The sequence below is a fragment of the Cervus elaphus genome, chromosome 17 (assembly GCF_910594005.1).
Source record: "Cervus elaphus chromosome 17, mCerEla1.1, whole genome shotgun sequence".
In the NCBI taxonomy this organism is placed as follows: Eukaryota; Metazoa; Chordata; class Mammalia; order Artiodactyla; family Cervidae; genus Cervus; species Cervus elaphus.
The window spans coordinates 44,456,693-44,474,570 of NC_057831.1; the positions used below are offsets into that span (position 1 = coordinate 44,456,693).

General features: G+C 43.8%; 1 long non-coding RNA gene across 1 annotated transcript; it reads left to right on the forward strand.

Annotated features, from left to right (window-relative positions):
- Nucleotides 1-362: 362 nt before the first annotated feature.
- Nucleotides 363-4,601, forward strand: LOC122673279. Its single transcript, XR_006334653.1, has 3 exons — nucleotides 363-496; nucleotides 1,882-2,392; nucleotides 4,047-4,601. It is a non-coding gene; the product is annotated as an uncharacterized LOC122673279 (long non-coding RNA).
- Nucleotides 4,602-17,878: the final 13,277 nt, after the last annotated feature.

Sequence of the window (17,878 nt, forward strand, 5' to 3'; positions counted from 1 at the left end):
TTGGAGATGTTTGGGACTCAAGGTGTTACAGGAGGGGAGACGAGTGATAAATGATTCTGAAGTCTGTGCTTTCTCTTTGCATGCAATACAACTCCCAGGAGCATAAGGTAATGTTCCAGAAAGACAAAAAAAAAATGTCTGTGATGGCGGCCACCTGTCCCAGTGCAGTATATACACCCTCAGTGACATTTATTTTGCCTGTTACATGTACACAGATATGTAAAATCAGCTCAGGAAAACCAGCTCTTCATCTTTCTCTGGGAAATTCCATGTAAGCTTTGGAAGTTAAAAAAAAAAAAAGGGCAGGGAGGGATCCGCTTTCTCATGAGCTTATTTTTAGCTCCTCTCTCCTTTGCAGAATGGCTAACGCCAACTCAAACTATTTCTGAAAAGAGTTGCCGGGGACAAAGTGGAGCCGTGGGTAGGCCTCATTGAGCTGGGTCTCTGAAGCAGGTGAGATGCAAGATAAAGCAATCGCTTTGCAGCCACCTTTGACGTAAGTGCTGGAGATTTCTTCAATTAGCTTAATCCTTTCCTCCTGACACGCACTTTATAGAAAAGCAAATGGCATCATTATCCTCCCCCGGCCTCTCTAATCCCTGTCTGCGCGCTGCCGACAGATGCCTTTCTGCCTGCCTGCGCTGCCTGCATCTCGGAGCCCCGTGTCACGATGAGGCGGGCTGTGTGTGACAGATTGCTAAATCCGGCCTCCTCCAGGCAGGGGACTCGGCGCTCAAGTGGCACCGGCTGCTGCAGCCTTCCCGGGGACTGAGGCAGGCCCAGAAAGTTCTGGAGGGCTATCTTGTGACTGAGGAAGGCCGGCCCTCCGCTGCTGGCAGAGCCCACCATCCGGAGCTTGTCTTGTTTAGGATTTAAATCTGGGGCCCCGCCCAGGAGAAGCCTAGGGAAGTGTCTTGCTCCAGATGCCATGGCAACTATCAGCCATCTTTCCATAACCAAGGAGTATTGCCTGGTCCGGTTCTCCTAAACACAACTGGGACCTGTCTGTGTATGCCCATTTGTTCATCTATTTGCCTATTTTCACCCCTCACACATTTCCATTTCTGTCTTTTTTTCTTCTGAGGCCACTGCTTTGGATGTGAAAACCGCTCTTAGCTAAACTTCAGCCCTGTCTCCACCCACCTGTGTAACTTTTGAGCCTGTTTCCGAGCCTCTGTTTCCTTATCAGTCAATTGGAGAGTGATGCTTTCTTTTTTTCTTTTGAGAGATGTTTAGTGAGGAGTGAGGAAAATAATAAAAGCACTGCACCTCGTGTACAGGGAGTACTTAATAAATGTGATTTATTAATGAAATGATAATACATTTACATTACTGTCACTACTACTAGTGTATATTTCTCTAGTGATTTAGTTTGTTAAAAAATGTCAAGGGAATTTCATATAATATTGCTTCAACTGCTAGAAAGTAGATATTATATCCCTCAATTTTTTTTCAGATGAAATTTTATATACGTGAGACCACTGAGGACAGAGGTTGGCCAACTATGGCCAGTGGACCAAATCAGCTCATTGTCTGCTTTTGTAAATAAAGTTTCATTGGGACACGACCATGTCCTCAGTTATGCATGGTTTGTGGCACTTTTGTGTCACAAAGGCAGGGTTGACAGGTTCAGGCTTGCAGAGCCTAAGCGATTTCCTCTCTGTCCTTTTACCAAAAAATTTGGCTGACCTCTGACAGCTTGTAAGTGGTGGAACCAGAACTGAAATGATATACATGTCTACAAAAGCTTAAACCCAGGACTATGCCGGAACATGTTCTCTAAATGGAAAGAAAAAAGGTGGCAGCACATGGGAAAAAAAACTGCAGATATGTTTTGTGTGTGCTTTTAATTAACCTAAAGCATTTCTTTGCATTCCTTAGGCAGGATTCGCCATGTACCCAGCAGTGTCCTAGACCGAGAGCTTAAGGAAGTTCCGAATTGAGACCCCAGGGCAATCCCTTGAATTAGAGCCCATCCGGCAAGCTCATGGCAGAGACAGCATGGAGTCTGGAGCTTCTGATTCTGGAGGAACTTCTAACAAGGTCTTGTTCTCACTGTTGACTCCATGTGAACATTTCCTGTTACCTATATGCTCTTTAACCCCTAATTTCTCTTTTCCCTGTCCCAGCCCCAGCCTGCAGCAAGTAGCACTCTCAGAGGCTGGCAGTATAGACGGGGCTGTTGAGGGGTTCTGTGCTGTGATCCCACAGGCAGCAAATCCAGCTCCTCCACCCCCTACCCCCCAACACATACTTCCCAAGAGCCTGCTCTGCGCTGAGCCCAGCCCTGGGTGCTGGGGAGACATCAGTGCATGGTGAATCCTGGTGCTGACCCTCAAGGAGCAGATCGAAGGAAGGGGATCAGAAAGTGAAGAAGTAATGCTAGAATAAGGTAAATTATCTGGGGAGGGTAGGTATTCAGTACGTCTGGAGTGCCAATTTGAGAGGGAAGCCAGGAGAAGCGACAAGAGATGAAGTGTGGAAAGAAAAGGGCCTCACATCAGACTCTGAGGAGTTTAGATGACTTCCTGGGGGCAGGGAGGAGTCCTTGAGGGTTCAAAGCAGGGGGTGCCCTCAGGCCTGCCCTTCCTACCTGCAGGACGACCACCTGTACCCCACTGCTCTCTCCCTAGTCTCTGCCCCACTCCGCTCCATCCACAGATCACTCCCTCAGGCCTGGTGATGTGTTCACTGCTCACGGCTCTGCCTTCAGGAGAATGGACCCAGGGAAGGCTCCTGTGCATGCCTGGAAGGGGCTCATGGTGGAACATCAGGAATACGGGGTCCTGGGTGTCTGGACTACAGTCTGGAATTATGTGTGCACTGCACCCAGGGCATCTCTGCACACAGAGGGTGACGGGACAAGAAATACAGGATTCTAATTAAAATTGGTGCCTCTCTGAGGAAGTGAGCTCCGAAGGGTGGCTATGGGTCAGCCCATAAAAGACAGTGAGGAAGGAGGTGAAGGTGAGAGGAGACGGGCAGGGAACAGCATCCCAAACAGAAGGGCTGCCGGGAGGAAGACACAGTGATGTCTGCCCATGTCCTCCCGGCAGGAGTGACAGAAGAGGGTGGCAAGTAGCAAAGTTAGGCTGCGCACCCACTGTGGAGGGCATTAGTGTACAACTGTGTGCATGTGTGTGTTCTGTGCGTGCACGTGTGTGCACACATACATGGGGGGCAGGGCAGATAGGAGATCCCTTTCCAAGTGCTACACACAAGGTTGCCCATCTTCCCAGCAAGTCAAGGGGCTTTCAACCTCCATACTCACCCCCTCTTTCCTGTGTGAGGATGTAAATGTACAGAAAATAATTCAATCTTGATAAGTTGAAGATAAAAAATAATAGTGATACACATGCATGTGCCCAAAGCAAATTGAAAAAGAACTACAAACTTCTTTTGATCCCACGTAGTGAAAATAATTTGGTCTCTGACCCAAAGGGGCATCTGAAATGCAGGCAAAAGCAACATAACTTAGTTGCCAATCATGCTGTTTTTAATGAGTTCTTCGGACATTTACGTTTGAGGCTGAGATAGCCCCAGAGGACTCCTGTGTCAGTTATCTATAGTTGGAACATTGTGGATACTCTCTTTGCACAAAACAGGGCCCACTTCCAAAGGGATATTATGTTTTCCCCATCAATAAAGCTTGATTTTTATGGGCATTTAAAATCACACTACCAAGACCCACTGGTAGGCATTGAACAGGCTCCAGGATGGGAGCCTGCCAGTGTTCATCATCTTCATGAGCTCAAATGCCCTAAAATATTGCCCTTGAGGATCTTCCCAGAAAGACCAGCCTTGCCAATTCTTCAATACACTTGAAATAAGAAAGATTCTTCTGAAGAGTGCAAAGCATTCTGGAAAGAGTGGTACCCTTCCCTCAGGAGGTGCTGGCTGACCCTCCTTCATTTTAGTCTGCCTCATTCAATGGCAACTTCTACTTCATCTCCTTGCTGTCAATCCTCTTGATTTCCCTTTTGCCATTAACACCATTTTTAATGTGGGTATGGTGCAAGGCCTAAAATTAAGGTTTCATATTATAGGCTGCCTTGGTATTGATAAAATCAGGAGGCCCTCAAATGGCCTAACCCGAAGGTTCTGCAGTCCATGGGGTCGCAAAGAATCGGACTCGACTGAACGACAACAGCCAAGGTTTCCACTCTGCTCCTGGAGACCAGGTCTCTTAGCCCTGTTAAACAGACCAGGTGTAGTTCTTGCTTTTCTCTCAGTTCCTTGCTGGCCCGAAGATTTATTCAAACAAGCTTACTGGATCCTTCCCCTGGAGCCAGGGGCACTTCACCCTTTTGATGCTACAAAGCCTGCTGCCCACAGCCACTGGGGGTTCACTCTGTTGCCTAGTGCAACCCCCTCATGCTCCTGCCTGGTGCAGCTGTTTTTGGTTGGAATTGTTGCACATTCTGAATTATTGGGATGTAACTAGAAAGCTTTTCTTTCCGAAGTTAGTTTATTTATTTGTCTATGCTGGATCTTTGTTACTACACTCGAGCTTTCTCTAGCTGCTGAGAGTAGGATCTACTCTCTACTTGTGGCGGTGTCAGTAATTGTGATCCATGGACTTAGTTGCTCCCCGATGTGTGGGAACTTCCCAGACCAGGGATTGAACCCATGTCCCCTGCATTGACAGGTAGATTCTTAAGCACTGGACCACCAGGGTTAGGCCCTAGAAAGCTTTTCTATTGTCCATCTGCTCAGTGCTCCTTGACACTGAGGGGATTCATCTAGATTGTTTTGTGGATATCATCCTTAAAATTCCTTAGAAAATATTTTTATGTTAAAAATAGTATAGCTCCCCTATAAAAAAAAATAGAAAATTCATTCAAGTATTCAGATAAAATTAAAAATCATCCATAACTTTATGCATCTAGGGTGGTCACTAACATTTTTCCTTTTAAGTTTTTCTTTGTACATTTTAAAATATAGTTTATATCTTATATATGTATGTTATTTTTGTCTTCATTTTAAAGTTAGTATTAATCAATAGCATTTACATATGTTATTAATGATTTCTGTAAACATTTTTTAATGGTTGTATAATAATCTGCATATTTTTCCTAATGATTTTCTGAAAACTATTTTGGTTATCTATTATTATATAATTTATCATATCACTTGTTATAAGTAATACTAGGATAGCAAATGAACACATCTGATGGCCAACTCCATAGATCTGGGTCTCTTATCAAAAATAATAGTATCTTTTATCATAGATAAAGTGATGTCTTTATCATAGATCTTTATCATCATAAAGATATCATAGATCTTTATCATGGATAAAGTGATATCACTTCTATGTGAAATCTAAAAATAAGGTAAAAATGAACTTATTTACAAAACAGAAATAGAGTCACAGATGTAGAAAACAAACATAGTTACCATGGGGTCAGAGAGAGAGGGATAAATTGGGAGTTTGGGATTTACATAGACATACTACTATATAAAATAGTTAACTAAAAAGGACCTGACATATAGCACAAGGAACTCTACTCAATACACTGTAATGGAATAAGTGGGAAAAGAATCTAAAGAAGAGTGGACATACATGTGTGTGTAACTGATTCACTTTGCTCTACACCTGAAACTAACAAAACACTGTAAATCAACTATGAAAGTCAGAGTGTTAGTCACTCAGGTGTCTCCGACTCTTGGTGACCCCATGGACTGTAGCCCGCCAGGCTCCTCTGTCCATGGACTTCTCCAGGCAAGAATTCTGGAGAGGGTTGCCATTCCCTTTTGCAGGGGTATAATCCAATAGAAAATCCAAAAAGAAAAAAAAAGATAAAAGGATAATAGTTTCCTTGATGAGTTTCACCATGAAAGGTCATGGTTACCTCATGTGGATAAGGAAACTACTACAAGTATTACAGGATAGGGTTTGGTAAACTGTATCCTCCAGGCCCAACCCAGCCGGCTTGTTTTTGTAAATAAAGCCTCATTGGTCACAGCCATCCTCTTTGCAACCGTGTTGTCTATGGCTGCTTTCATGCCGCAAGGGTAAAGTTGAGTCATTTAGACTTGCAGAACCTAAAATATTTACTACTGACTCTTTGCATAAAAAGTTGGCTAATTCCTGATACTAGAATGTCAGGGACCTCAGGCTTTCTCACTGAAAACCCTACAGCCCTAAACCATGCATTTTAAAATGTCTTCCTTTAAGCTGTGATATTAAAAACAAATATAGAGGAAGTTAGCATGTAATAATAAAACAGCCAAAATCCAATAAACCTCCAAATGTAGGCTTCATGGGTGTACCAAATTCTACTCCTTCCATCCGCCTATCCTCTATTTTAGATTTTAGCCAGGCCCAGGAAAAGATTGATAAAACAGAACAGAAACTCAGACAGAATAAGATGTGAACAGAAACTTTATCATAATAAATATGCCACCAAAAATCAGTGGAGAAGAAAAGGATTGCTCTACACATGGTGTTGGCATGTGGTGTGAGGTAGGAATCCAATTCATATTATATACAAAAATGAACTTCAGATTAATACCTAACTGTGAAAGGTTCTGGTGGCTCAGACTGTAAAGAATGTGGCCTTCTCTGGCATACTCTTATGTGAGCAAGCATAAGCATCTCGCTCTCAGCCCTGTTAGTGGTAGTGGATACCAGAGGCAACTCTTAAATGTGAAAGTGTGTACAAATGGATAAACTCTATTGTACATATGCAACTGGAAGGTGCAATGTCTGATATTGTTGTTGTTCAGTTGCTAAGTCATGTACAACTCTTTGTGACCCCATGAACTGCAGTATGCCAGGCTTCCCTGTCCTCGCCACATATAGCAATCCAGAAAACACCCTTGAGTGAATAGATAAGCAAGAAATTTTAACACAATATTCTCTAGTAAGTTCAAAACACAAAACACAGAAAACAGCGCTATGTATTTTTTTTAATTTTTTATTCTGTATTGGAGTATAGCTGATTAACAATGTTTTGATAGTTTCAGGTGAACAACAGAAGGACTCAACCATACATAGACATGTTTCCATTCTGCCCCAAACTCCCCTCCCATCTAGGCTGCCACATAACATTGAGAAGAGTTCCCTGTGCTATATAGGAGGTCCTTGTTGGTTATCCATTTTAAATACAGCTGTGTGTACCTGTCAATCCCAAACTCCCTAACTATCCTTTCCCCCCATCCTTCCCCCTGGCAACCATAACTTCATTCTCTTAAGACTGTGAGTCTGTTTCTGTTTGGGAAGTTAAGTTTGTTTGTATCAGGTCTTTTTAGATTCCACATATAAGGGATGTCATAAGATGTTTCTGCTTCTTTGACTTACCACTGTGTATTTTATAAGGTATCTGAATCTTGAGAATGAGCATACAAACAATGGACAGACCATGTATAAAAATAGAACTCTAACCCACCACCTGCAGCAAGCTGTCCAGGAAACCAATAGTTAACTCAGTAACTAGCCTAGGAAGCCAGCCTGCCGTAAGTCTTTCTTATAGGAAGTCAGACGGTTAATCAACCCAGGAAGTTAAATAATAACTTCTGTAATAATTGACCCCAAATGGCCAGGACTAGGTAGGAGCTTTCCAGGTAGTGCAGTGGTCAAGAATCTGCCTGCCAAAGAAGTAAGTGCTAGAGATGTGGGTTTGATCTCTGGGTTAGGAATATCCTCTGGAGGAGGAAATGGCAACCGATTCCACTGTTCTTGCTTGGAGAGTTCCATGGACAGAGGGCTACAGTCCTCTACTGGCTGGCTACAGTCCATAGGGTCGTGAAGAGTCAGACACAACTGAATGACTGAGCTTGTACGTATAGCCAGGACTTGATTAATAACTCACAGTTTGTCTACTATTTGGCCCCACTTCCATCTTCAAAAACCAATCAGAGAATGTTAAATAGGAACCACTAACCAATCACATAGGCTATTTCTCTTCTAGTTAGCTGGCCTCCAATGTAACATGCCAGTAGCTTCTTCAATCCGGGCATTCTGGAAGCCTTCTCTTTTTCCCTACTATAAAACTTTCTCACTTCTCTGCATGCCTTTGAGTCCCTGCCAGGATGCCAGTGATGGTGGCTGACTTTGCTGTAGCAAACTCGGAGTAAATTCCCTTTGCTTATTCTCATTTAGTTGGTCTTCATTTATTTCCATGATCTGCAGAGATCTGCTGGGCACATTTATTTGTGTGGTATCCCTTTGTAGGGTGGGGATGAATTGGAGGGGAAACCAGGGCCTTGCATGGGCCCATGTAGACTGTGCCACAAATTAAAGAAGTGATTAACTGAACTATTGGAGGTCCACAAAAAGTAATAAAAATTTTTAAAAAATTAGTTTATTTTCATTTCTTTCTGCATTGTGCCTTTCTTTTCTGCTTTTGCTCCTTTCCAGATTTCCCTCTGCTTGAGGTTGGGGGATAACATCCAGATCATTCTTTAACCAAGAGGAGCTGGTTAAAAGGAATAAAAGGAAGGCATAAAAGGAAGCTGCCCTCATCATCTGCCTTCTGGGGACCAGTATAGCGGAGGTTCAGATGATCCGTTAAGGTCCCCACCAAATCTGAACTTCTCTAGGAAACTCTCCAGGATGGCACAGGCAGAGGCAGTCCTGAATCTAGATTTTCTGCCTACAGCTGCATTTTATCTCTGTTAGAGCAGAGTTTAAAGCTGGTGACCTCCTTCTTATACTCAGTGCTGGAGATGAAAGGAGAAAGTAGTCACAATGATTTCATCTCACTCTTTTTCATCAAAAATTACTTTTCAGAACTATTAAATCTTCTGTGAAGGTTGTAACAGAGGACTCAGCTTCAGTTTCACCCATTTATTAAGATATAGGCTATCAAGTCCCAATAGAAAAAATAAACAAACAACTAGCAGTTGACGTGGATTTATGCACAGTTTGTCGAATCAATCAATCTGTAAACATTATGCAAATGTGTGTAAACCCAAACCTAGCCCAGACTTTACGTATGCATTGTTATGTAAACGATCAATCTTGTTAATGCAAATATTAATATAAACCTGACATTAAACACAAGTTTACACAGCCTTGCTAGTTGAAGGCAGCTTAATTTACATTGAAATGTAAATAGCAGTAGTGCTCTGTTTGGGGCTTTGGAAAACAGGCTGACTAAAGCTCATTGGGTGGTGCGTCCCCACCAGGGTCCCCAGATCCACTCCCGGAACCCCTTCATTCGCTGTATCTCATGAGGAATTGGGGGCGGGTTTGGACAACAGCTGGTCTGTGCCTACTGGGGTCCTTGTTGTTGAAGCCCCGCAGGACACCACCGTTAGGACCAGAGGGCCCTAGTGTCTGAACCAAGAGTCCAGGGAGAGGCATTCACAGAACTTTCTGCCCCCACTTTAGCTGAGAGTTTGCAGGGGAGCTGTTATGTCAGTAGGACTTGCTATTAGGTGGTTTGCGGGCAGCTCCGTGAGGGCAGCATTCAATTCAGTTCACTCTGTTCCCCCCGCCTTCTTATCCTTCCGATCTGTTTTAAATGTCACCTCTTTGGACAGGCCTTCCTTGACCATCTGTTCTCAGTAGGGGCCCTCCTCCACTGTCCTCTGGTACAGCCCCTGTACATCATAGTCTTAATGCTTTTCTCAATTTGTGAGGATGTGTTTATTTACTTGTGTGTTTACTGTTGTGCATCTTCCCCACCTATGAACTTCCTGGGATCAGAGTGACATCTGTTTTGTTCATCCCTTCAAACTCAGTGTCAGGCACATTAGATACATGTAGAAAAATTTTGTTGGGGACTTCCCTGGTAGTCCAGTAGCTAAGGCTCCATACTCCTAAAGCAGGGGGCCTGGGTTTGATCCCTGGTCAGGGAAGTAGATCCCACATACTGCAACTAAGAGTTCACATGCTGCAACTAAGACCCAGTGCAGTCAAATAAATATTATTATTATTTAGGCTGTGTTGTGTGGTATGCAGGATCTTAGTTCCCCAACCTGGGATCAAACCTGGGGCCCCTGCATTGGGAGCACAGGGTCTTAACCACTGGACTACCAGGGAAGTCCCTAATATTAGAGTAAGATAAAATTAACTAAAATCTGACATTAAAAAAGAAAAAGATTTTGTTGGATGGATGAATGGATGGATGGAAAGGTGGATGGATGGACACACACTTGGGAACGTTGCTGCTTAGCACAAAGTTCTGTCTTTCCATAAGAAGTCTTGAGAAATTGCCCACTTCTGTCTTTTCTTTAAGACCTGGGTTCTGCTCCGAATATACTGATAATCTTCCAGGTCTCACTTGTCCTAAGGCTTTCTGCCAGAATTGAGTTCTAATCTCTGAGCTCTTGCCATAGCATGATAATAATAACAGTAGAAGGAGAAGTCGCTGTCATCTATTCAGCACTTAGTAGGTCCAGTTATTGTACTAGGAGCTTTTCATGCACACATCGTCTCATCCAAGCTTTGATGTTCAGGGTACATTTTTCAAAAGATCAAGCCTTTAACAAGAAGTCCAGGGTAAAAGGGCTTGGATGAGGAGAGAGTGCAGCGCACAGTTCAGAGTCCAGATTTGAAGTCGGTGACATATGAGTTCTAATCCTGACTATACTAGCTATGGATCTTAGAAAAGATCTTTACGCTGAGCCTCCATTTCCTGAGCAGTAGATCAGGGAAGTACATATTTGTTTTCCAGGGTTGTTGTGACAATTTAATGAGATTGAGAGTATAGCATAAGAATTTAGTCAATATTAGTGTTTATTTACAGCTCTTACACAAAAGTTCAGATCTAGAGGCCAGGGGCTGGCTTTATTCCCCTCAATCTCCTTGTCTTCTTTGTCCTCTTCAAATCCTTGACTGCTTTTGTCTCTCTTGGACCATGCTGTGTTCCTTGTAGTAGAGAGTTTATATGAGATGAAGCTTTAGGTGCATCCACTGAGATCAACCACCCCAGGGTGAGACTGAGGACCCAGGACGCTGCAGGTGAAAGAAAGAAGCACTAAATGTGACTAAAACCCTTATACACGCAGATCAGCCCTAACCCCGAGCCCCTCCAAACAAGAAAACAGAACTAGACCTCGAAAGTCACAGCTAGTTGGTCACAGCTTCCAGCTGAAGCACATCTATTACTGGCGTATCTATTTATGTCTCACTGCCCTGAAAAGTGGGGCCTGTGTCTTACTCATCTTTGTAATTCAGCAGCCAGTGCAGCGCTGGAACTTGGTGAGCACCCAATAAGTTTGTTGAATGAATATTCCCTTTCCAACCTCTCCTACCCAGATTCGTTGGAGTTCTATTTGGGGGTGTTTATTGGTGGGGGTGGAGAAGGCAATGACACCCCACTCCAGTACTCTTGCCTGGAAAATCCCATGGGCGGAGGAGCCTGATGGGCGGCAGTCCATGGGATCGCTACAAGTCGGACACGACTGAGTGACTTCACTTTCACTTTTCACTTTCACACATTGGAGAAGGAAATGGCAACCCACTCCAGCGTTCTTGCCTTGAGAATCCCAGGGACAGGGGAGCCTGCTGTGCTGCCGTCTATGGGGTCGCACAGGGTCGGACACGACTGAAGTGACTTAGCAGCAGCATTGGTAGGGGGTACTTGTAAGTTTGACTTTGTCCTTCATTTGGGTGGGAATTGGAGTGCACTGGGAAGAAGACCACACAAATGTTCTCCTGCACTCTCTAAGTCTCTAGGTGATGCCTCCTTCCTGAGAATTACCTGATTACATGGAGGCTCAATTTTGACCAAATGAAACTCAACTCCCGTGACTCAACTTCCAATTATTAGTAGTAGCTTCATTTGGAGCAGAGAGTGGGTAGCCATTTCCTTCTCCAGGGGATCTTCCAGACCCAGGGATCCAACCCAGGTGGATTCTTTACTGTCTAAGCTACCAGGGAGACCCAAAATCTTGCAGCAAGAACACAAATACCAGCAGAATGAGACAATTTCTGTTGCTTGAAGCTGAAGCAAGAAAAACTGAAATGGAGTGAAAAGGTGGAGCTGAACCATTATTCTTATACATTATGAATAATAACACCTTTTATTTGAACAAGGCTTTCAAGCTGATCAAATGCCTGGATTATCTCATTCATTGCTCACCACGCTTTGGGGGGTATTATTCATCGATTTGCAGATGACGAAACTACTCGGAGACCGTCTATAATAGCAACTGGACCCTCCAGTGATCAGCTACCAGAATCCTTTCATGAAAAGTCTTGGTTTCTTGATGTTTCCCTGGGAATATCTCAAAGTTAGTATAGGCTTCATGGCAGTCAGGTAGATGACGTCTAGCTGAGTGGTTGTAATTGTTCTGACCATTATAGGCTCACAAGCCCTGTTTTGAAAAAAGGAGAAGTTTGCCAAGATGGGATTCTCCCAAAAGAGTTCTTTAGAAAGCATGCTGGAACCTTTGCTTTCCACCTTGACAGTCCCCAGAGACAAACTGAAAAGACCTCGCTTAATGTCTCATCCGAAGGGTATTTGCCATGCTGGCTTCATCATTCAAAACAGGAAAGGCCTTTGTCATGGTCAAATGGCTTTAATGTGTTTTGAATGCTACATAAATTCAAACTTGATGGCTCATTTATTTGTTGGATTGAAGTTTTATACAATAAACTAAGCCTTGGTATTTACTAATAACTTGTGCATTGCCCTTTGTTTGTTTAGAACAGCCAGAAGGCAAAGAAGTTGACCGAGTCCCTGCTGGCCAATATGGTGTTCAGATCCTGGCATTTCCTGGGAGGTTTATGGATTGGTGGGAGGGATGATCAAAGGGTTGTTTGCGGAGGCTGGGGAGACAAGAGAGGGGGGTAGGAGAAGGGGAAAGATGCAGGTGGGTGTTTTATTTCAGACTTTTAAAATTCCTGACAGAGCTCCACCCCAGCCACTTCAAAAGCTGAATTCAGTGAGCTGGGAACTGGGAATTTTGAGGGACAGGCTAGGGTTGGCTAACGACTTGTGGCATGACCTTGAGAAATCCGTCACCCCCTGCTGTGTCTCACCATCTCACTCTGAAAAAAAAGCAAGAAAACTTGTAATAAATTCTATTCATCATTCAAGGCGAGCTTCCTTAAGGTAAGCTTTCTTCTTTCAGGAGATCTTTGCTCTTTACCTTGACCCCATCCATAAAAATGTCTCACTTTCTCTCACTCCAATAGGTACTACTTGTCCCATGTGTTATGGGCAAGAACATAGGCTTGAATGAGCTGAATGAGAGCCCCAAATCCTCTCCTTGTCTAAATCCAAACAAGTCAGGGAATATTTTTGAGCTTCCATTTTCTATAATGAAATGAAAATGACAGTATGTATCTACTATGTCTTGAGAACTAAGCCACAGGACACATGAGGTCCTCAGCTCAGTGCCTGGCATTTGGGAAGTATTCCTTATGTGTGTATGTGTGTGTGTGTGTTAGTCACTCAGCCACATCTGAGTTTTTACAACCCCATAGATTGTAGCCTGCCAGGCTCCTCTGTCCATGGGATTCTCCAGGTAAGAATAGTGGGGTGGGTTGCCATTTCCTTCTCTAAGGGATCTTCCCGACCTAGGGATCTAACCCAGGTCTCCCACATTGCAGGCAGATTCTTTACTATCTGCTCCACCAGGGAAGCCCCACTCCTTATATAAACATGAGCAGTGTTAACTACAGCCTCATGTTTTGGGGTCTGGAATAGAGCATAAGCTCTCAAAGGGAAGGAAGCAGGTGGGTACCAATCTTTAAAAACATCCAGCATGTGGAGATGAACTTATTGTCTGTGATAACAGACATTTACAGAGACAGAGAATGTGACTGCCTCAGAGAAGAAGCGCTGAGAACAGAAGCATCTTTGAGTTCATTTGAAGGGTAAGAATGAGTGTGGGAATGATATTAGTGGGCAAATTCTAGAAATCTTGACATATCCATGGCTGAGGAAATATCTTCCTGTTTACACTGGAAGACAGAATTTGCCTTCAGTAGCTGACTTGAAGGACACAAGTTTGAGTAAGCTCCAGGAGTTGGTGATGGACAGGGGAGCCTGGTGTCCATGGGGTTGCAAAGAGTCAGACACGACTGAACAACTGAACTGAACTGAACTGCACCCTATTTCCAGACAACTCCATTTACCCCCAGGTATCACATATAGAGTCCAAGGGCTCGTTAGCTGGGGCAGATTCTGACCCCAACAAGGTACACGAGGCAATGCTCTCTTGGCCTGGAGCCTCAGCGAGCTTTTGTTGGTGTCTCTCCGGCTCTTGGATGCTGACCTGGCTGCCTGTGTCCTGACCCAAGGCTCTCTTGCCTCCTGACACTTGCTCTCTGCTGTAGCTGACCTGGCAAGCCTTTCCCCTGCCTCTGTGCTGGAGGAGTCTTACTTTTGTTCCAGTTTGTGTTGACAAATAAATTGGGTCCCACTGCTCACCACTTACACAATCAATACTCACAAATGTCTGTAGGAAGAAAAGGTGCCTTTAATCAGAATGCTGGCAATCTGGAGAGATGCTGGAGTCAGTGTTCCCCAAAGAACCACCTCCAAAGATTCTTCTGCTTGGCCAAGAAAGTTTTAAAGGGAAGCAGAAAAGGAACCTCAGTTAATCATTGAGATAGGGAGATCAGAGTCGTCACCATCCCCCAGTGTGTGCAGGCAGTGGTCTGGGCTTTTCAACTCCTCTGATCTTTCTCTGGATGTTATCTTGTTCACATAGTTCAGTCACACACTTTGTTGAGTTTACTGAAGGGGAAGCTGAGGAAGACCTCTGGTCATCTGTTAGTTATTTATCCTTCATTTCTACTTCTTTGATCTATGAAAAGAACCAACAAGCCAAGCAACGTACTATGTGATTAAAAGATTTGAAAGGTATGCTTGGGCGGGAGATTAGTTGAGCCTGGGGGTGCCTGGTTTAAAAGTGAGTTACAGTAGAGCTTTGCTAAAGAGACAGGAAAGGGGCTCCCTGCTGAGGGCGGTTTCCTGTAAAGAGCTGCTTACATTTGCACATCTTCCCCAAGTCTCTGAGATGAATTCTGATTGGTCTAAGTCAATTATGGCACTCCCATTCCCTAAATGTGGCTGATGAAAACAGAGCTTCTGAGTAAGGTTTCTTGACTCTAAAAAAAGATAAAATGGATACCAAGAAGAGCTGGTCCCCTTTATCATTAGGATTCTCCAGAGAACCAACAGGATGGATGTATATACAGAGAAAAGACCCTAATACTGGGCGAGATTGATAGCAAAAGGAGAAGAGGGTGGCGGAGGATGAGATGGTTAGATAGCATCACCGACTCAATGGACAAGAGTTTGAGCAAATTCCAGGAGATAGTAGAGGACAGAGGAACCTGGCACGCTGCAGTCCATGGGGTTGCAAGGAGTCAGACACGACTTAGTGACCGAAAAACAACAACGAAGAAATGTGTAGAGAGTGAGAGAGAGAGAGAGAGATTTATCATAGGGACTTGGCGTATGCAATTATGGGGGCTAGGAAGTTCCAAGATTGAGTCAGTTCCATGGTGAGTCAGTAAGCTGGAGACTTGGGAGAATGTATGGTTTAGTTCTGGTCTGAGTTTGGAGGCTGAGAACCAGAGGCAATGGTATAGATCTAGTCTGAAAGCCAGTGGCCCAAGATTCAGGAAGAACTCATGATTCAGGAAGAACTCATGTTTTAGTTTGAGTCCAAAGGCAGGAAAAAAGTCGATGTCCCAGTGTGAAGGCAGTCAGGTAGAAGAATTCTCTTTTACCTGGGGAGAAGGTCGTTCCTTTTGTTCTAGTCAAGCCTCCAATTAATTGGATGAGGCTCACCCACATTGGGCTTCCCAGGTGGTGCTAGTGGTGATGAACCCACTTGCCAATGCAGGAGATGTGGATCCCATCTCTGATCTGGGAAGATCTCCTGGAGGAGGCATGGGAACCCACTCCATTACCCTAGCCTGGAGAATCCCATGGACAGAGAAGCCTGGTGAGCTACAGTCCATGGGGTCACAAAGAATCAGACACAACTGAAGTGACTTACCAAGCATGCGTGTACCCACATTAGGGAGGCAATATGCCTTACTCTCATTTAATCTCATCCTCAAACACCTTCTCAGAAACACCCAGAATGATGCTTGACCGAATATTTAGGCAACAAAAGATCCAATGAAATTGACCAAAAATAATTAGCCATCCCATTCCCTTTCTGCCTAATGTACATTATGGGTTGATCGTGTTTCACTAAAAATGTATGTTGAAGTCCTAAACCACAGGTTACTTCAGAAGTTGATGTTGTTTGGGATTGTAGATGTAAGAGGTTAAGATAAGGTCATATTGGAGTATGGGGGACCCTAATATAGTACAACTGGAGTCCTTATAAATTAAGGCAAATTTGGACATAGATACAGAGAGAATGCTGAGTAATGATGGAGGCAGAGACTGAAAGTATACAGCTGAAGCCAAGGAACTCCAGAAATTTTTTTAACACCAGAAGGCAAAGGCATGGAATATTCTTCATCAAATCTCTCAGAAAGAACTAACCTAGCTAACACTTTGTTTTCTGATTTCTGGCCTCCAGAACTGTGAGACAATAATTTTCTGTGTCTTAAGCCATTCAGTTTGAGACATTTTGTTTTAACAGCCCTAGGGAACTAATCCAGTATGTGAAGGTGTGATGCCTGGGGCTGCTGGACCATCTTGCTCACAGAGATGAGTGGGGCTCACAGACACACTGAGGATGACAGTGTAGAGTTGCAAAAACCTGGGTCTTTGATAAATTTGTTGAGCTTCTGAAATAACCAGCTCAGAAAGCACCCTTTCCTTACACTTGTAATATGAGATACTACATACCTTTATTGTTTCAACCATTTGGGATTGAGTTTTCCGATATATGTCGACAAGTGCATCTGACTGATGGATGGATCTCATAGCCTGATAGTTCAGACATATTCTGCCTTCTGAGTTTCTTGTCTTAGTGAAAGCCATTACCATCCATCCAGGTGCCCGAGTTTCCCAAAGGAGAAATTTGGTAGTCATCCTTGATGCCTTCCTTTTTCTCATCCCCCAGTTTAATCATTCATCAGATCCTGACAATATTACCTCTTTATTGGCTTTCGGTTTGCCAGCCATCACTGCCTTGGTACTGTCCTCCCACAACATCTTAACTGGACTCCATGTGTCAAATTCTGATCAACTTAAACGTTATCCTCACCAGGGCCAGACCAATACTCTGCATATATAACTTTCCCAGTTTCTGCTTGGCAGAAAGTTGTTGGGTGGTGCTTAAAGCCTGAAATGGATGAAAACTGACCAGACCATGCCCTCTGCACTCCATAGTTGCAGAGTCTATCTCCTGGCAGATTTTAAAAGCAGATCATACCCCTTCATCCCTCATTTTTTCCCATATCCCAAACGACATCACTTGCTCATTTCTATCCATGTATTTCCTTAGTTCCATTCTGTATTACTAATCCTAAATGTAAACAGAATTGTTCAAAGGAGACCATTCTGTTCTAAAAGTACTTAGTGACATATGTGTATGCTCTGAACGGTGGAACTAAGGACAGTGCCGATTCTTGCACCTGAAAGTGAAAAGTGAAAGTGAAGTTGCTCAGTTGTGTCCGACTCTTTGCAACCCCATGGACAGTAGCCTACCTGGCTCCTTCATCCATGGGATTTTCCAGGCAACAATACTGGAGTGGGTTGCCATTTCCTTCACCAGGAGATCTTCCCGACCCAGGGATTGAACCCAGGTCTCCCGCATTGTAGGCAGACACTTTACTGTCTAAGCCACCAGGGAAGTCCTGAACATAAATGTAAAAAGAGGATCCATTTTTGAGTGATATGAAACTTCAGCTTATTTGTAATTAACTGTCTTCAAGACAAAGTTCAAGCCCAAACTCCTTAGCACAGTGTTCATTGTCATTCATGATTTAGCTTCTGGTCGCTATTTCAGCCTCATCTTTTATCACTCGACCTGTGATCAGACTTGAAACCATTGAAGT